Source organism: Lygodium microphyllum, chromosome 22 (genome assembly GCF_053477565.2).
Source record: "Lygodium microphyllum isolate KBCC chromosome 22, Lygodium_microphyllum_v1.1.10, whole genome shotgun sequence".
Classification (NCBI taxonomy): domain Eukaryota; kingdom Viridiplantae; phylum Streptophyta; class Polypodiopsida; order Schizaeales; family Lygodiaceae; genus Lygodium; species Lygodium microphyllum.
In genome coordinates, this window is record NC_141156.1 from 116122483 (window position 1) to 116139423 (window position 16941).

General features: G+C 42.5%; 1 pseudogene; it reads right to left on the bottom strand.

The window, feature by feature from the left end:
* Window positions 1-758: 758 nt before the first annotated feature.
* LOC148017532 (putative polygalacturonase) overlaps window positions 759-16941 on the bottom strand; it is a 28108-nt pseudogene continuing 11925 nt past the window's right edge.

The following is a 16941-nucleotide window of genomic DNA, read 5'->3' on the forward strand; positions in this document are numbered from 1 at the left end:
TTTGTTTGAGCACGTGGACATTCACAATTTTCATAAATCATAAAGAAACTTAAAGGTATCAGACAATACCTCCTGGATGCATAGCACCTGTATTCTCTAGATCGTGACCAACGTTGAGTGAGTAAGGTTGTTCCAAGCTGTAGGCTAGGCGTTGGGTCTAGGGGAAAGAAAGTGAGGTATGGTATATTCCTGGATACGATTAATTGGTACCTTGAGTGGAAATATGTGTGATATTGTGTTTTATGTTTAGCGACGCATCGAGGGGCCAATCCCCAAGATGTAGGAGAGTTGCAGTGAGGTAGCGGCAGTCAGCCGTGGGAGGACCTCCTATGTTTGTACTTTGTGCCATTTGGCAATGTGTTGGGACTCCCTTTGAGGAGTGTTAATTGGGTTAGAGTTGGACTACGAGACGTGATACAAATGCAAGATGTTTAGGAAGGCAATGTATGATGTATGTGTCATCAATGCTCCTGGCCGCGAGGCTGTGGGGTTGTTGAGCTCATGATAGCGGCCCGGCTAGTGCATGAGCCAGTGCCGGCCCGTTTTAGGTCCCATCACTAAGTAATAAATTTCATGAGCAACAAATTGATCAAACCAAGGAATTGGCAACAAATTGATCAGATTGAGGGATCAGCAAGAACCCTGAACAAATTGATCAGAATTTGTCAGAGCAGGCATGGTTGGTCTCTAAAAATTAGATGTGAACAACTTACAAATCAGGCATGGTTGTCAGAGCACGCATGATTAGCCTCTACAAATTAGCTGTGAACATCTTGCAAATCAGGGCATGGCTCACGGTACACATCCTCTGCATACCCTTGCAGATAAGAGCACTTCCAAGCAGAATGCGAAGAAGCAGTGACCTGCAGGGTGATGTTTCTTAGACATACATCATTATAAGGAGACTCAGAGAGACCTTCAAAACTGCCTGCCGCTGTCATGTTAGCACCCACCACATCCCTTATCGATACTACTCGCTCCACCTGCGGTACAACATCCGGATCGTATCTGCCATCTGGGTGCTCCCCATAGAACCTAGTAAACTCAATAGCTGCCCTCACATTCATTATTGTCAGAGACCCCACCTGACATCTCACTGCCGATGGCGATCCCCAAACTCGCCCTTGTCCATCCTGTAATGCACTTGATTGTGATGTTGGAGCTCGACTTTCCATATGCAATGCCATATTCATCCCAGCCACTCTTTATCAATATCAGATCATCCCCATTTTCAATCAAGTAGTCCTCAATACAAACATTACTACTTGAATCTGCAAAAGACCAGCAACCATTCTTTAGTGCTAAACCTCTTTCCTCAATCTCCTCTTCATCTTGAAGCAATCCGATCACAGTCGGACAAGCATCCTTCAGCCCCTTTTCTTCTTGATTTCTTACATACAAACCACCACTTAGAGGAGAGAGAAAGACTAGATCTACATCTCTACAACCGGGCAGCCATTGGAGGAGCGGATTGGAGCAATAGAGAGTGAAGATAGGAAAAAGAACATGCCCAAGATCAGTTGGGGGGTTGTTCTTTGCCCCCATAACCCATCTCTCCTCCATTTCGATTCATGGTGCCCTCTTTCTTCCCTATGTGGGAAAAAAAATGTCCCCCCCCACGTTTTTTGATTTTGGGGGAGCCCCAAAGGGTCACACCCTTTGAACTCTCCTAAAGTCCTTTCCCACTTGGCATTTTGGCCTTTGGCCTTCCGGGCACTCCCTCTCCCATGTCCGATACCCAAATCATGGTCTAAAAAATCCTAGGCGCCTGTCTTGGAATCCTCCACTGCTGGGCATCTCCTAGGGTCTTGTCTGTCATGCCAAAAAATATGAAAATTTCCTGACCACTGTCTAGTGGCTCTTTTAAGCACTTTTCGGACATTGCCGCTTAAAATTGTACTGATTGCCACCGCCGCCTTCGTCGAAGTCTATTTTTCCCTTGAAATTCGTAATTTTTGGCTATTTTTAAGCACTTCTCGACATAAAAAGTCATCTATCATTGGCGACCACGGGATAGGGTGACTCAGCCCGTCAAATCCCATGAAGAGATCTGCACATAAACAACAAAAAGAAGCATCAAGCTGATACAAAAAATACACAATACAACACATCACATCTCATACCCTACCCCCTGATAAAACCAAGGCATGAAATCCATGAGGAGTAGGCCCAGCATGATTTGATAGAAGGCCTGAAGCTAGTCACTAACCGACTGCTCCAACACAATGAGACTAAAAAGAGCTATTAAAGAGGTCGCCCTAAGTGGTGGTCTGACCTACCTTCCTAACTAAGGACAACTCAACCAGGAGCTCCTACTAGGCAAGGACTCCTATAGCCTGATCAAGAAATATTTTCTTTTAGCACATTTCTTCTTTTAGGCTTTTATTTTTCCATACCCGAGCGTGTAAAAAGGAGGGAGCTGAGCGTAGTGACCCAAGGAGAATAGGGCATCGGCCTCAGGTCATGTCTCGATACCCAAAAACCTACCAAGCCCTTGCGAGGCGACACTTCCTTTTCTAACTCTCACTTTCATTTTCGCTCCAATCTTCCTTTACTTATTTATTTATTTTTTAAATGGCAAGATGTCACCCCAAGGAAGGGCAAGGCATCAGCCCCGGGTCTAACTCGTCCCCAAGAACCTACCAAGCCTTCGCAAGGCGATAGACACTGCATTAGAAATTTTTCTTTTCTTTTTCTATTTTTATAGGGGTTAGAACCCCTTTTTACACACATTTGTATATATATACTTTCTTTGAGATATTCATGGTGCTTTTCTTCTTTTTAGCATCATCATTTTTTCCTGGCAGGCTCCTCTAACTACCTCACAACTAAGCAAGAACTCCTAGAACGGCTACCTAGCGGGCTGGCAGAACATGGTTACTAGAACTGCCTTCTAAAACAGGGCTTCCAATGCCTGGCAATGTCTTTACAGAAGCCAACAACCACTTAAATCTCCCTCAAACATACCTAACCTAAACCTGGGACTGCATGCCTTGATTGCCGGTCCCCAACAAGAAAGAAAACTCTCACCCGCACATATATCATTAATTGCTTAAGGGAAAAACTCAAAAAGGGGACGAAACCACCTGGAATGGCCACAAGAAGCTCCTTTGTAGCAAAGCCTCCCTTTAGCGACTTCGTCAACCTGTATGCCGCAATCACTAAAACAACAAAGCATTAAACGTACCTGCACCAAACAGAGATGGGGCCCTCTTGGCCTAAAGAAATAGCACATTTCACTGCAAACTATCTGGCCCTCTTGGCCTAAAGAGATAGATTATTAAAACGTGAAAACAACTAGCCCTCTTGGCCTAAAGAAATCAGACATTAACTACTTAAAGCTACTGGCCCTCTTGGCCTAATGAAACAAACAAACTAGCTCATAGAGATCCCTCCTTGGAAGAAGGAAGATATACGCAAATACACTCCATTCTAAGGGGAAAAATAGGGCTCTCATCCCTAAACTAAATGCATCAAGTTATGGTCTATACCTCCTGCATATAGAACAAGAGGAGTACGTATAACATGTCATCGGATCAACCTATGGGTCCAAGATAATAGGGGTAGATGGGTCTCGGCTACTCTTTGTATTACCCATATCAACCATCACTTGCCATATAATGCATGGTCTGATAACATTCCCCACAAGTGACCAGGTCCTGTCTCATTATCAATAACGATGTCCGAACTACAACCACAGTTGAAAAAGAGGTTCTCTTCATAAGCAAAATTAGCTAAGGAATCCGCAAACTGATTCCAATAACGTGGAATGAGCTGAAGAGATATGCTCTCAAATTCATCAAGGTTATAGCAGTTTGATGATACATACGAAGAAGAGGATTCTAGACTGTATATGTCCCATTAAGTTGATTTAAGATCAGCTCTGGGAATCCCCTTTTATTAACAACCGCCTAATACCACCTTTCTTAGCAATATTCAATCCCATAATCAGAGCTTTATACTCGGTCATGTTGTTAGTAAATCCTACCCCGAGATAAGTAGCTAATTTCATTGTAACTCTACGTTGGGGATCTTGGATACTACTCCAACACTTCCTTTTCTATTAGGGCCCCTGGATGCTCCATTAAAGTATAATGCATATGTCCATAATGGGTTTATATGGCCAGCCATCAAGAACTCCCCTATTTGTAATTATGATAGTCAAAGTTCAACATATTTAGAGGATGAGCTGATGGCTCCATCGCACCTTCTTCATTAAACTCAACATGGATGCTTGCCAAGATTTGTAAGCAGTGATGGGGCAGAAAACTTTAACTTCCCACACAAAGGTACCGTCTTCTTGCTCAATCACTTTATATCCCTTGCTCCACTAGATAAGCCTCCCTTGATGATATCTTTACGTGAGATATGGGTGCTCCAAATAAGGGATTAATCGCCCCATCAACCAATTTAAGCTCTCCTGCAGGTCTCCAATCAGCCCCAGCATGGACCTGCAATGCATTTTTCCTCGTTAGCATACTTAGAAATAATAAGGTTTAATCTTATTAAGATTAAACTTATTCTTAAATTCCACTCCTTGTAGATCAGCTAATAGAACTATGGACTTATTTTTAGCTATCCGAATTATCTTGTAAGGGCCATCCCATCGAGGTTCCAACTTTCCTAGAAATAGCACCCTACGTGCATCGTAATATAGAACTAACTGTCCCTTTTTAAAAGTATATTTCTTCGCTTTCAGATCATGCAACCATTTCATCTGATATTTAGCTACCTCTTGGTGCAACAAACTCTGCAATTTGAGATCGTCCAAGTGGGCTATAGTCTTAAACCGCTCAAATAGGGCATCTTCATCACCCAGAGAATGATCGATTGTGAATCTTATGGTCGACAACTCAATTTCTAAGGGCAAGCCACACTCCTCCCCGTAAACTAATTTGAATGGGGTGTGGCCAGTGGCTCGTTTAAACGTCGTATTATACGCCCAAACCGCCACATATAATTTTGTATCCCAGTCCCACTTCGTTTCAGAGACTATCTTGGATAGGATACCCACAAGCTGCTTATTGGTACTTTCAACTTGTCCATTTCCTTGTGGATTATAGGGGGTCGTCTTGTTATGCTCGATTTTCCAAGCTTCAGTTAGAATTCTAATCACTTTATTTAAAAAGCAAGTTCCACAGTCCGATACTATTTCTTTTGGCAGACCAAATCATTGTCCTGCCTCGTTGCCCATGCTTCTGACCACTTTGTAAAGTAATCAGTTGCTACTATAATGTATCTTTTCTGAGTAGTAGACAACGGGGTAATCGGTCCCACAAAATCAATGCTCCATTTCTCAAATGGAAGGGTAGCCATAGTCGACGTAAGTGGACACTTCCTATTCTCTCAACTATCATGTCTTTGACATGTATCACATGTCTTGACATACTCAAAGGAATCTTGGAAAATGGACGGCCACCAATATCCAGCTCTTAAAGCTTTTTGTGCCGTCAACCACCCAGCAAAGTGCCCTCCACAAGCGGAGTCATGGCACTCTTCCAAAATAAAGGGAACCTTGTTAGGCATTACACATCAGTGATAGATATCATCAACACCCTGCTGATATAATATGCCTGCGATCAAGGAAAATTTCAATGCCTGCTATTTAATTTTCCTCTTCTCCAATTTTGATAAAGTAGCTCCAGTCTCTCCCGTAGAAAGATAGTGTGTTATAGCAGCATACCAGCAGGGAATAGATTGCACATCAATCTTGAACAAAGTTTCCATGTCACTTCCTTCAACCACGATCTCTTTTGGCTCTCCGAAATCCACAAGACACTCTACAATGCCTTGAAGCTTTGACGGCTTGCTCTTGATCTCATAATCAAATTCTTGCAAAGTGATTAACCACTTTGCTAAATGGTCAGGTGGCTGTAACTTATTCAACAACAATCAAAACCCTTCCACCTTCGTATAAAAAACCACCCTCTCATAAAGAATGTAGTGCCTGAACTTTTTGGTCCCAAATACCATCTCAAGGCACAACTTCTCCATATAGGTGTAGTTAATTTTCGATATGCGCAACTTTCGACTAGCAAAAGCTATCGGATGATACCACTTTTCCTCCCAGATTTGAGCTAAATAATAGTTGATACTATGCATGGTTGCTACTGAAAATATATAGAACATTTTACCCCTTTTTGGTGCTTTTAAAACAGGTGCTTTGGCAAGCTCTTGCTTCACATCATCAAAAGACACTTTGCAAGCATCACTCCATGTAAATTGACAGTTAAAGGACAATAAGTTTGTCAATAGCAACGTTCTTTCTGCCAAGGCATTGATAAACCTCCGATAATGCCCTACTGATCAAAAAGCTATGCACTTCCTTTGGAGTACGTGGCAGACTCATGGCGACTATGACCTTGATCTTTTCAGGATTAGTCGCAATCCCTACGGAACTAACCACATGGCCTAACAAGAGCCCATAAGGGACTCCGAAGACGCACTTCCGTGAGTTAAGAACTATGTAAAATTGTCTGCAACGCTCAAAACACTTATGCAAAATGATCAACTGTCTATCCCTTACGGTGGCTACCCCTAGATCATCAATGAATACTTTTAGCTCCTCTAGGGAGATGTCTCCAAAGGTCTTGTCGGCTATTCTTTGCCACGAACTATGTGCATTACACAACCCAAATGCCATCACATGGTACGCAAAGGTACCGAAGTCTGTAATAAATGTCGTTTTTAGCTTGTCTTGCTCAGCAATCGCCATTTGGTTATACCCTGCAAAGCAGTCCATGAACGAATATATTTCCCTACCTGCTAGTTGATCCAAAATTTGGTCAATAAATGGCAATGGGTAGTAATCTTTAACAATTTGCTTATTCAACTCTCTAAAATCTACACAGACGGATTTGATTATTATTCTTCTTCCTGATCACAATTGGTGAGCACCATTCAGTATGTTGAACAGGGAAGATCAAACCCGCTTTTCGCAACTTTTGTAGTTCGTCGTACAACCCGTTGCTTAATTCAAAAGACATATGCCTTACTTTCTGATGTACAGGGCGGGTACCTTCCTTTACAGGAATAGTATGCACAGCTAGACTAGGAGGAATACCCCGATTTTTTTCATATCTCCAAGCAAAGATATCACAAAACTCTAGAATTAAGGACACATAATCCTCTCTTTCTTCCGAACTGAGCATGGACCCTAGTTTAATTGGCCACAAATCATTTAGCATACCAAGATCCAGCTCAATAACGTCCGCATCTCTTATTCGATCATGAGGCTCTATCAGCTCATTCAAGGTTATCTGATAAATATCCTCTGTAGTGGACCCTTCCTTAGATCCATCACTTGATGATGTCTCACTACCAGATGGATCATCTACTGTTTCTAGTTTAGTGGAGGTTAGTGGAGCTCTCTCACTCTGAGGAGACTCAGGGTAAGCATCCACTATTACAAGATGGGCACCTCGACCTAGAATTACTCGACCAGTGGGTATATCGACTTGACAGTCTGTCCTTAGAATCCATGGCCTGCCTAGCAAAACTCGATAACTAGGACGTCTTGCAAACCTTATCACCCTAAAGTCCAAATAGCATTCCATGCTTGCAACTGTATCGTGGACCTTAGTAATGCAACCTTCTGGTTGTCTTAGACTATCATCAGCCATCCTAAGAAGTGTGGAGCCATCTTTTTGGATCTCTAGATCTAACCTCTCCATCAAATCTGAACTTATGATATTGACGGAGGATCCAGTGTCTATGATAGCATGCTCCACTAATATTCCATCCACATATGCTAGAACCCAAGGGCAATGCTTTTCAGCATGATCGAACCAATCTTCCCCCACTCTAGCTATGCCCAAAGATTCTACTATATACCCTATATGCAGGATTTTCTTAAATTCCTTTGCGTACTTCTGGAGAAAGTCTAATCAATTTTGCAGGAGATTCACGTCTGGTTTGACTTCGCAAAGGGAACTTGCTAGATCAAAGTCGTGGTAATTAGCCAAAGTTCTCTTCTCACGCCAAACCATTCTCTCCTTTGGTCTTTCCATCGGCTTTGGTGCCCCTTTTTTAGCCTTTACCTTCTTTCCTGGCAATCCTTTATCCTCCTCGGGATCGACTTTACTGCCAATAGGTCTTAATGGTCCACCTTCCTTATCAGGAGTTAGGACTCACTTTTCCGTAGCATCTTGCTTAGGGCTTCCCTCGACAGGTTTTACAATTCTTTTGTTACCCTCTTTAATCTTTTGACCTCTTGTTATGGCTCGTAGATTATAAGTTTTAGCATCATTGACATGTACAACCTCAATAAGGTTGACTCCACTGCCATGAGGTAACTCCTCTACAACATGTCAAGAATCGCGTGGTGGAGGGGGTTGCTCAAGATGCTGCGCCGAACACACACAGAATGCACAAGGAGAAGCTCACTCAAAAGACAAGAAGAGAGATGGAGGCTAAAACGTTTTCTTGCTGATTTCTTCTTCTTCTTCCACACACTTTACAATGTACATAAAGTATAGATAAGATACAACATAAAAGGAAAGTGGCCTACTAAGTCAAACAATGCATAACCGACTACACTAGTCGACTGGCGCTATAACTATGCCAGATGTAAATAGGTGTAACAACCTGAATATAATAAGTAATGAGTCAGTGGCCATGTGAGAGTCATAATGACCACCGACGTGCTAAGTGTAGATGTGTGGACCCATCTAACCAGGCGGTCCATCATCAATGTCCACATGTGTTGAGCTTGCCATCTCAACACTCCCCCTCAAGCTCAACTGCATCTCTGCAACTCCAAGTAAGCTTCGAAACTTTTGAAGCTTCTCTGTACCCAATGCCTTCGTGAAGATATCAGCTATCTGATCCTGTGTGCTGACATACACCAAGTCAATCTCACCTGCTAGTACCTTCTCTCTCACAAAGTGGTAGTGTACCTCAATATGTTTTGTCCTGGCATGGAACACAGGGTTCCTAGCCAACTGTATACTGCTCATGTTGTCACAATAAATGATAACTGGACCTTCCACCTGGACATCCAAATCAGCCAATAACTTTTGCAGCCATACTATCTCACATGCTGCAACAGCAGCACCTCTATACTCAGCCTCTGTACTCGACAAAGCAACTGTAGATTGCTTTTTGCTGCTCCATGCAACTGCTGCACTACCAAGAGAGAACATGTATCCGCTGGTAGATCTTCTATCAGACATACTACCAGCCCAATCTGCATCTGTGTATCCAAATACCTGTACATCTGTACCTGCCTCATAGAAAATTCCATAATGTAATGTGGACTTCACATATCTCGATATGCGTCTGACTGCATCCAAATGTGGCTTTCTAGGTACTTGCATAAACTGACTCACAAGACCAACAGCGTAGCTCAAGTCTGGCCTTGTAATGGTCATGTAGATCAAACTCCCTACTATCCTCCTGAACATAGTAGGGTCTTCTATCTCATCCCCAACATCAGCACTCAGCTTTACATTCTGGTCCAACGGGACTGAAAGTGGTTTGCATGCAGTCATACCATACTTGGACAACATATCCAAGCCATACTGTCTTTGGGACAGTCATATACCATCATCACATCTGATCACCTCTATGCCAAGGAAGTATCTTAGCTCACCTAAATCCTTCATCTCAAACTTCTTCTTCAAAAAGTCCTTGACTTCAGCAATCCCACTATCACTGTCACCTGTAATAATCAAGTCATCCACATAGATGACTATCATGACCAAACCTGCATCTCCCTTTCTCACATAAAGTGAGTGATCAGCATCAGAAACATAGAAGCCAATATTGACAAGATACTCTCTGATCTTGTCAGACCATGCTCTAGGTGCTTGCTTGAGCCCATAGAGTGCCTTCTTCAACCTGCACACATACGTGGGATGCTCTAAATCTTCATAACCTGCTGGCTGATCCATATACACTTCTTCCTGCAAATCACCATCCAAGAAGGCATTCTTTACATCCATTTGCTGCAACCTCCAACCTTTGGCTGCTGCCAAAGCAATCACACATCTGACAGTTGCCATCCTAGCAACTGGACTGAAGGTTTCATCATAATCTATGCCATATGTTTGGGCATAGCCTTTTGCAACCAGCCTAGCTTTGTACCTGCTAATAGAACCATCTGCATTGTGCTTAATCTTATAAACCCACTTACATCCAATAGCTTTCTTTCCCTTTGGCAATGATACTAGATCCCAAGTCTTATTGGCCTCTAATGCAGCCATCTCCTCATCCATTGCTGCATCCCAATGAGCATGACCAACAGCCTCCTCAAAACATGTGGGCTCAACATCCTCAACTAGTTTTACCATATAAGCATAATGGTGAGCTGCATAACCCTCAAAACCAAATCTTTTAACAGGGTATCTCACCCTGCTAGACCTGCGTACCACTGGATCACTCAATGGAGTCTTTTCATTAACACGTGCTCTCTGCACACCTGGAGTCCTCAGTGAAGGAATGCCAAGCTCATCATCCAAGCTCTCTGAGCCACTGGAGTCTCCATCAAGAACTGCATCAATGCCTTCTGACACTTTATTTTTTCCTTTGTCTTTACCTGTAGTGCTACTAGATGCACCCGAAGATGTAGAGGTACTCCTTAGTCTCCCAGACCAAGGACTACCAGATGATGTCTCTGGTCCACTAAGAGTTCGTGATTCTTGCTTTTCAGCCTGCACATGAGTGTCATGATCATCATCATCATCCAATGCATCACCACTAGATGCATACCAACTACTCACTTCATCAAAGATGACATCCCTGCTCACTCTGAACTTACATGTGACAGGGTTGTAACAGCGATACCCTTTCTGCTCTAAAGAGTATCCAATAAAGACACACTTTTCAGCCTTTGGATCTAGTTTCTTCCGCAACTCATCTGGCACATGAACATACGCAATGCAGCCAAATACTTTCAAGTGTGAAACATCAGGCTTCTTACCTGTAAAACATTCTTCGGGGGTCATACCATGAACTGCAGCTGTGGGAGTTCTGTTCATAATATAAACAGCAGTATGAACAGCCTCAGACCAAAAATGCTTAGGCATATTCTTTTCAGCCATCAAGGCGCGTGCAACTTCTGCAATATGCCTGTTTTTCCTTTCTGTAACCCCATTTTGCTGTGGGGTATACCTGCATGTGAACTGTCTCTTTATCCCATGAGACCTCAGAAAATCACTGAACTCATTTGAGAGGTACTCTCCCCCTCCATCTGACCTCAGGCACTTTACTTTCAAGCCTGTTTCTCTTTCAACTGCAGCCTTGAAAGTTCTAAAGTGCTCAAATGCTTCACTCTTTTCCTTCATAAAATATACCCACAGCTTTCTAGAACAATCATCAATGAATGTGACGAAGTATGAACTACCTCCAAGAGATACATTTTGTGTAGGCCCCCAAATGTCTGTATGCACAACATCAAGGATATTTCTGCTTACATCTCTGTCATGTGAAAAGGGTTGTCTTGCCTGCTTACCAAACTGACATGCTTCACATACCTTCTGAAATTTTGCAACTTTAAATGTAGGCAAACCTGTAACCAACCCTTTGGACTGCATAAATTTCAGCCTTTGTACATTTGCATGTCCAATGCGTTTGTGCCAAATTTCAATGTCTGCAACAACACCTTTTCCTTTGGCATACATAGCAGCATTCATAGTAGGAATTCCAGCATCTAGAGTGAACATACGTCCAACTCTACTTCCCTTTGCTACCAACCTGCACTTGTCATTGAAGTCTTCTACAAAGCAGCCCTTTGCATTAAATCTGACTTGCAGCCCTTGCTCTACCATTTGACCGACTGATACCAAGTTCTTTGTAATAGATGGCACATGCAATACATCTGAAAGACTCTTTGTCTTACCATCATGTAAGGACAAGGGAACTTTTCCAATGTGTGAAATTGGGTGGCATGAGTCATCACCCGTCTGCACATAACCTGCATTCTGCAAATCCTGCATCTCCCCAAACCATTCTGCATGGCTGGTCATATGATTGGATGCACCTGAATCAACATACCAAACATCTTCATGTGTTCCCTTTCCTGTAACAGCATTCAGCATATGCTGCATAACGAACAAACGTTCATTTTTATCTTCATTCTGTCGTGAAGGCGATGCATAGTTTCCTTGCTGCAACTTACCACTGCAGATATCATCTCTCTTAGCATAACATTGGGCTGCAATATGACCTGTTTTGCCACAGTAGTGGCACACAATACCAGAGTTGTTAGAACCTCTGTTCTGCCATCCACCTCTTTCTCTAAAGCTCCCCCTGCCTCTAAAGTTACCACGACCTCCTGAAACCTGTATATCGCCAAATTGCTGATTCAATCTGTTTTGCTGGTTGTCACTACCACGTCCTGTTCCACGGCCTCTTGAAGAGAACCTGCCACGTCCCCTTCCTGAACTGGAGTAGAAAGCTTGGACCTGTTCACCACTTCTTTCAGGTGTCTCACTCTGCATGTTGATCTCTTCAGTGATCATAAGGGAGACCAACTCATCGAAATATGGAAATGGCTTTCTGACATATACAGAAGTTACAAAAGACTTCCAAGCCTTTTCATTGTTAAGTCCACCCAAGGTAGACGACACCAAATCATCATCATCGGGCATTGCATCAATCGTTGCCAATGCATCTGCAATGCTTCTTACCTTCAATGCATACTCATTGATAGACATCTTCCCTTTCTTCAATGTATTCAACTCTTGCTTGAGTTGAATCTTTCGTGCCTTTGTATTTACAAAAAACATACTTTCAAGTATGGTCCAAGCTGCATATGAATTCTCTGCATTTCTAATGTGTCCCAGCATATTATTGTCAATTACTGCAGACAACCAATACATGACCTTTTTATCCTTTGCATTCCATTCCTTCCGTGCCTTTGTCTCTTCTGCAGTTGGAGGATCACTCATCTCCGGTTCCTTTTCTTCACCTGAAACAAACTCGTAGAGGCCTTTTCCAATAAGGAAGTTCGTGACACGGAACTTCCATGAAGGGTAGTTGTTCTTGTCGAGCTTCTCAATGATGGGGCTTCCACTATTCTTTGCCATTATCACAAAATTAATACCAAACAGCAAGCAAATCTTCTGCAACCCTTGACCTGTAGTGCACAGCAATACACCAGACAGCCTTTTCCACTGTCTGCTCAACAATACATGCAATCTGCAACCAGTTTGCAGATAAACCTTGTGTTTACTCACTGATAAACACCTTTGAACTTACAGATCTGAAATCTGTAACTTGCGCACCCACGTTCGGTCAATACAGTCGAAGTCACAGCGTACCCTGAAACTGTTGTTTGCAACCTTGCGACTCTAAAACGGGCCCTGAAACGGCCTCAGATGCCCAAAATAACTGCGGGACAGCCCTAAAGGGCTGATCTGCAGAATACACAGCACTCTTCGCGCACACCAAATCTCACTGCAATCTGAGATTTTTGCTCTACCCTGCTTCCGGTGCCTCCACAGGCACTATCCAAGAGAAGGAGTGGAAGAATGGGAGAGATTCTTACCCGTAGCTTGCTTGCTCGAACCTTGCTTCTTCTCCTTTGCTTCAACCTTCGAAATCAGCCTCTCTCAATGGCGCGGCTCTGATACCATGTCAAGAATCGCATGGTGGAGGGGGTTGCTCAAGATGCTGCGCCGAACACACATAGAATGCACAAGGAGAAGCTCACTCAAAAGACAAGAAGAGAGATGGAGGCCAAAACGTTTTCTTGCTGATTTCTTCTTCTTCTTCCACACACTTTACAATGTACATAAAGTATAGATAAGATACAACATAAAAGGAAAGTGGCCTACTAAGTCAAACAATGCATAACCGACTACACTAGTCGACTGGCGCTATAACTATGCCAGCTGTAAATAGGTGTAACAACCTGAATATAATAAGTAATGAGTCAGTGGCCATGTGAGAGTCATAATGACCACCGACGTGCTAAGTGTAGATGTGTGGACCCATCTAACCAGGCGGTCCATCATCAATGTCCACATGTGTTGAGCTTGCCATCTCAACACAACAGCCTTTCCTCTTTGCAGTATTTGCCTTGGTCCATCATCTTGTTGGAGATTATTCCCTTGTGCGCTATGGTTAACTAGACCTAGTTGTTTACTCCCTTGTTGGAGAGAACTGATCTTACTCCAATAGGTAGCAGTTAAGTGGCCAGACTTCCCGCAAATATCACATTTGACATTACCACTTACAGTTGAATCTTGAGGGGCCACCCTCTTCAGGGCATCGGCTCCCTATCAAATTCTATTGCTTCTTAAGGAAATTGACATCCACATCTATTTGTCGATACTGTTCAGAGATCATATTAGTGTAGTGCTTCATGATGTCCTTGACTTCACCAAGGACATTAGAAGCACTCGACTCATAGCCGCGATAGTAAGTCTATTGTCCCATGGGCCTAACCACTTGATTAGGAATCGGCCGCTCACCAACTAGGACAACATTAGGATTCATTGTTTGGTTTCTACCACTATTTAGCGAGGCCACCTGACTAGCCATAGGCATAGTTATGCTAGGAAGAGATGGTAACATAGGAAAATTTGACATAATACTCCCTCTGCCACTCGTATTTAACATGGGGTCCCCTTGAATCCCATTGGTCAAGGTCAAATTATTACCATTCTAATTTATCCTTGCTGCATAAGTTGCTTGCAAGCACGACTCTACTCCTTCTGCTTGGGTAATGGAAGTGTTAATATCGACCAAAGCAACATTACTCAACTGCACTTGGATATTAAAATCCAATACATGTAGAAAATATTACAACTGTGCAGCTATTGGAATGGGAATATAAGCATTAAGTTTGTGAAAACTTGCTTTAGTTTCTTGACATATGCCTAGACATTCTCATTTGGCTCTTGGCATGTTACATTCAGAACATGCAACGAATATGTCCACCCTTCTCAGGGGAAAACTCCCTACGGAAAGCCGTAAAGAATTGGGCACTGCTAGTTATGGTTCCGGCTTCTAGACCATGATACTACACTGCCACTCTTCCTTTTAATGTCATGTTGAAGAACATCATTAGGTGTCCTTTGTCTTGGATTCGATAGTTGAACATGAGCATTTGAAACTCCTTAATGTGGAGTTCTCCATCTTCTTCTGCTAACCCATGGAAAATGGGCAACGGTGATCCTAATGTCGGTAAATCTGGTGTACCTGCTGGAATTGTGATAGGTTGTGCCATGGCTACAACCGGATTGACAACAAGAGTTTGTGTAGGCAACACTACACCCCCACTTGTTGTGGGTTGATTAACTGGAAATAGGGAAGTACCATGACTTCCACTTGCACTCGAAGAGCTACTCTTAACACCTAGGTTACCAGAACCACTGCCACTTGTGCGTAACGGGCTGCTCCTTTGAGGAGAATAGCATCTTACAATCTCCAACCGCCATCTAGCCCTCTTGGCACGTTTTGCTTTTTGTATTTTGGCTTGACGATCCTTGTCAGAGGACATAAACCAAGTATTTGGTCCCTAAAAACCCTAGATTCGAGAACCACCACTTGTTGGCGGCTCTCGACAGACTCACCACTGATGGGACCTAAAATGGGCCGACAGTAGCTATGGCACTAGCCGAGGACCTCATGCATATGATAGACAATCCCACCACACGGCCTCGCGGACTAGGAGAGTCTAAAACTCACTTTGCACTAAATACTTATGATGATTTTGTGTTTGTATCCAATATTTAGTCCAATGTTCACCTTCCCTTGTCTTCAAAGGGAGATCCCATAACATATAGGCATAATGCCTCGTAATACACCCATAGGGAAGCACCTCTTGGCTGATTGTTGCTGCGGCTCCACTGCAACTCTCCTACACCTCGGGGATTGGCCCCAAGATACGTTGCTAACACATATAACATTTACACAAACTCCACTCTTTCATAATTCAGCGTTCCAGGAGATTTTGATTTGCCTCACAAAAATTTCCCCAACGGAAGCGCCCGTCTAACCCACAACTTAGGTTTCCTATTCTCTCAGCGTTGGTCAAAGTTTATCAATCAATTGCAATGCATTCTAGGAGATACCACCACGTGACATGCTTGATGCAAGGTATATGATGATTGTGCACAATCATTTTATGATTTAAAAAAAACCAGCCATGTGAGGTGCAGAAAACATCCCTTTCATGAATTTTAACTAAGCGTTACGTGCTGCGGTGTTTTAGGGACTAGCATCGGAACTTCCGTGCTACTAGTCGCCTATATTTAATTATGGAACGATCCCTAAATGCTATGCACAAAGAGAGAAATCAGAATTTGTATCTTTTCAGCAATTAGATCGTCGCACAAACTTCATTTCCCCCTCACCATTTAAGTGTTGCTGTGTTGCATAGGTATAAATGGTTGTTTTGTGTCATTTTTGTATGTTAAAAAATAATAAACACATACTATAATACAAAGGACGAGGCCAAACTAAGGCTTGATCTCATGCTTTAACCTCGCCAAATATTCACTCATAAATCTTATTTTTCCATATTTTTTAAGCCAGAAAACCCCAATTTTCTTTATTTTTTACTATTTTTTAATATTTATTATTCTTAAAAAATAGGTATTTTCCAATTTATTTGTATTGGCTTATTATTGTGACTGAAACTTAACATCTTCTCTGATTTTATCCCATTTTCACTCTTTTTTTCCAACTCAAAATCGAAAAAACCACTAATTTTCATTAAAAAATAACATTTTGCGGGTTTTAAAAAATTAATAACGGCTCTAAATCATTACAGGTTCTACATTTTTGTAGTTGCATCCCTCAAACATGATGCAAAAAAGATTCAAACAAACAAAAACAAACAATTTTCTTTGTAAAATTGGAGCATACTGCGTGTTTTGCATGTTGCGGGTTTTTTAATAATTATTCCGGGTAGCCCACGGACCTACCAACAACCATTCTTCAATGCTGAACCTCTTTCCTCAGCCTCCTCTTCATCTTGAAGCAATGCGA